Source organism: Rattus norvegicus, chromosome 4 (assembly GCF_021556685.1).
Source record: "Rattus norvegicus strain SHRSP/BbbUtx chromosome 4, alternate assembly SHRSP_T2T, whole genome shotgun sequence".
Lineage (NCBI taxonomy): Eukaryota > Metazoa > Chordata > Mammalia > Rodentia > Muridae > Rattus > Rattus norvegicus.
In genome coordinates, this window is record NC_141537.1 from 108910020 (window position 1) to 108914425 (window position 4406).

Sequence of the window (4406 nt, forward strand, 5' to 3'; positions counted from 1 at the left end):
GATGCTGGCGAGGTTGTGGAGAAAGAGGAACACTCCTCCATTGTTGGTGGGATTGCAGACTGGTAAAACCATTCTGGAAATCAGTCTGGAGGTTCCTCAGAAAATTGGACATTGAACTGCCTGAGGATCCAGCTATACCTCTCTTGGGCATATACCCAAAAGATGCCTCAACATATAAAAGAGACACGTGCTCCACTATGTTCATCGCAGCCTTATTTATAATAGCCAGAAAATGGAAAGAACCCAGATGCCCTTCAACAGAGGAATGGATACAGAAAATGTGGTACATCTACACAATGGAATACTACTCAGCTATCAAAAACAACGAGTTTATGAAATTCGTAGGCAAATGGTTGGAACTGGAAAATATCATCCTGAGTGAACTAACCCAATCACAGAAAGACATACATGGTATGCACTCATTGATAAGTGGCTATTAGCCCAAATGCTTGAATTACCCTAGATCCCTAGAACAAACGAAACTCAATACGGATGATCAAAATGTGAATGCTTCACTCCTTCTTTAAATGAGGAAAAAGAATACCCTTGGCAGGGAAGGGAGAGGCAAAGATTAAAACAGAGACTGAAGGAACACCCATTCAGAGCCTGCCCCACATTTGGCCCATACATATACAGCCACCCAATTGGACTAGATGGATGAAGCAAAGAAGTGCAGACCGACAGGAGCCGGATGTAGATCGCTCCTGAGAGACACAGCCAGAATACAGCAAATACAGAGGCGAATGCCAGCAGCAAACCACTGAACTGAGAATAGGTCCCCTATTGAAGGAATCAGAGAAAGAACTGGAAGAGCTTGAAGGGGCTCGAGACCCCAAAAGTACAACAATGCCAAGCAACCAGAGCTTCCAGGGAATAAGCCACTACCTAAAGACTATACATGGACTGACCCTGGACTCTGACCCCATAGGTAGCAATGAATATCCTAGTAAGAGCACCAGTGGAAGGGGAAGCCCTGGGTCCTGCTAAGACTGAACCCCCAGTGAACTAGTCTATGGGGGGAGGGCGGCAATGGTGGGAGGGTTGGGAGGGGAACACCCATAAGGAAGGGGAGGGGGGAGGGGGATGTTTGCCCGGAAACCGGGAAAGGGAATAACACTCGAAATGTATATAAGAAATACTCAAGTTAATAAAAAAAAAAAAAAAAGAGCACTGAGAAAAAAAAAAAAAAAAAAAAAAAAAAAAAAAAAAAAGAATCGAGAAATGGGATCTCATAAAACTGCAAAGCTTCTGTAGGGCAAAGGACACTGGTATTAGGACAAAATGGTAACCAACAGATTGGGAAAAGATCTTTACTAATCCTACAACTGATAGAAGGCTTATGTCCAAAATATACAAAGAACTCACAAAATTAGAATGCAGGGAGACAAATAACCCTATTAAAAATTGAGTTCAGAGTTAAGCAAAGAATTCACAGCTTAGGAACGTTGAATGGCTGAGAAGCACCTAAAGAAATGTTGAAAATCTTTAGTTATAAGGGAAATGCAATCAAAACAACCCTGAAAATCCACCTCACACCAGTCAGAATGTCTAAGGTCAAAAACTCCAGCGGCAGCAGATGCTGGTGAGTATGTGGAGAAAGAGGAACACTTCTCCAGTGTTGGTGGGATTGCAGACTGGTACAACTATTCTGGAAATCAATCTGGAGGTTCCTCAGAAAATTGTACATTGAACTACCTGAGGTCCCAGCTATACCTCTCTTGGGCATATACCCAAAAGATGCCTCAACATATAGCAAAGACACGTGCTCCACTATGTTCATAGCAGCCTTATTTATAATAGCGAGAAGCTGGAAAGAACCCCGATGCCATTAAACAGAGGACTGGATACATAAAATGTGGTACATCTACACAATGGAATATTACTCAGCTATCAAAAACAATGCCTTTATGAAATTCATAGACAAATGGATGGATCTGGAAAATATCATCCTGAGTGAGGTAATCCAAACACAAAAAAACACACATGGTATGCACTCATTGATAAGTGAATACTAGCCCAAATGCCGGAATTACCCTAGATGCACAGAACACATGAAACTCAAGGATGACCAAAACGCCCCTTCAGCTCTTTCAGTCCTTTCTCTGAATCCTTCAAAGGGGGATCCTGTTCTCAGTTCAGTGGTTTGCTACTGGCATTCGCCTACGTATTTGCCATATTCTGGCTGTGTCTCTCAGGAGAGATCTTCATCCGGTTCCTGTAGGCCTGCACTTCTTTGCTTCATCCATCTTATCTAGTTTGGTGGCTGTATATGTATGGGCCACATGTGGGGCAGTCTCTGAATGGGTGTTCCTTCAGCCTATGTTCTAAACTTTGCCTCCCTATTCTCCCCCAAGGGTATTCTTGTTCTTTTAAAGAAGGAATGAAACATTCGCATTTTGGTCATCCTTCTTGATATTTCATGTTTTCTGTGCATCTATGGTAAAGTCATTTTTTTTTGATAGCCGAGTAGTATTCCATTGTGTAGATGCACCAAATTTCCTGTATCCTTTCCTCTGTTGAAGGCCATCTGGGTTCTTTCCAGCTCCGGCTATTGTAAATTGTATTTACTTAGAAGCATTCAGAATGTCAACAAAAGTCAATTCTTTGCAATTACAGAGTGGTATTCAGTTAACAGAATAACAATCATCTTCATATAATCTACATCAAAGACAACTGAAAACGAAAAAATTAAAAAAAAACTCAAAATAAAACCAAAAGAAAAAGTAAACAAAAACAAAAACCAAACTACAGTTCCCATATATAACTAATTTGTCCTATGCATCAACAAGGACTTGCTATAATTTCCATCCCAATTTCCAACCTCCTGACTGTACCAGGCATGGTTCGTGGCTATTGAAATTACCACAGGGACAGGACTAGCTGAAGACGTATTCAGTAGTGTGTTAACTATACAAAAAAAGACACTGTACAGTTTAAAAACAAATCTTACACAGCCTTATATTTCAATTTTTTTTCTTTCAAAAGAGTGAGGTGTGTATAGGGGGGTCAAATGCTTTATAAACAATAAAAATTCTGTGCTAGAACCAACTTATTCATCATCATATTCTTCTTCTTCATCTTTTTCTTCCTCTTCTTCTTATTCCTCAGGCTCTTCATCCTCCTCATCGTCTTCCTCTTCCTTCTTTTTCTTGCTCTTCTCAACCTTGACCACCCTCTTTTTTGCCACATCTGGTTTTCCTTTAGGTCTGTAGGCAGCAATGTCTTTCTCATTCTTCTCCTTCAGCTTGGCGGCCTCCTTCTCATAGGGCTGCTTGTGATCCACGGCAGTGTTGTTCCACATCTCTCCTAATATCACCAATGGATAAGCCAGGATTCTTGCCTTTGATTTTTGGATGGTACTCAGAACAGAACAACAAGTCTGAAGGAGGCCTCTTGGGTGCACTAGAGTCCTTGAACTTCTTTTTGGTCTCTCCTTTAGGGGGTGTGTATAGGTTTTCATTTCTCTTTCATAATGAGCCTTGTCAACCTTCGCCATATCTTCAAATTTCCACTTTTCTTTAGCAGATATGGTCTTCCACCTCTCTGAGCACTTCTTGGAGAACTCTGAGAAGTTGACAGAAGCATCTGGGTGCTTCTTCTTGTGCTCCTCCTGGCAGGTTTGCACAAAGAATGTATATGACCAAATTTTGCCTCTCAGCTTCTTAGGATCTCCTTTGCCCATGTTTAGTTGATTTTCCTCTGCGAGGCACAGAGTTGCCCAGTGCCCATCTAGCTCTCGCTTGCCCCGGTATTGTCTCTATGGAGCTCAATGTACTGCAATCGCCACATATATTTTTGATGTGTATAGTACTTAAACATTTCTAGAGAAGAATGCTAATTGCAGATATTGGAAAAGGTGTTTTAATTGTAAATTATCTACATGCTTTTATATTGAAAATAATTCAGTTAGTACTTAAAAATTACCCTTTTACAATAATATTGTGTGGCATAAAACAGCTGTTCTCTACTTGTGGGTCATGAATCCTTGGCAAACTTCTATCTCAAAAAGTTTTACATTACAATCTATAACTGTAGCAAAATTATAGTTATAAATTATGAATAAAATAATTCTATTGGTGAACATCATATCAACATGACAAAATGTATAAAAGCATTGCAGCATTAAGAATAAAACCACTGGCATAAAAGTACTGTAAACATTCAACATGTTTATTATCCTCTTGGTTTTGAGAAGAAATGCAAAATAATAACTCAAGGGAGACTTCTCCTATTTTCTGCAAAGAGAATAAAAATTAATTGTTGAAAAGCCACATGGTCAGAAAGAAAGTTGTGCAGTTTTCGTTATCACTTTTTGCTAGTTAATTGAAATTGCAATTCTCAGTGAATTCTTGGTGAGTACTGGGTATCTTAAAACAATCTTTATACCTGATTATTTCATTATTATA

The 4406-nt window shown here is 39.7% G+C and overlaps 1 pseudogene; it reads right to left on the bottom strand.

Annotated features, from left to right (window-relative positions):
* Nucleotides 1-3049: 3049 nt before the first annotated feature.
* Nucleotides 3050-3682, bottom strand: LOC134486889 (high mobility group protein B1-like; annotated as a pseudogene).
* Nucleotides 3683-4406: the final 724 nt, after the last annotated feature.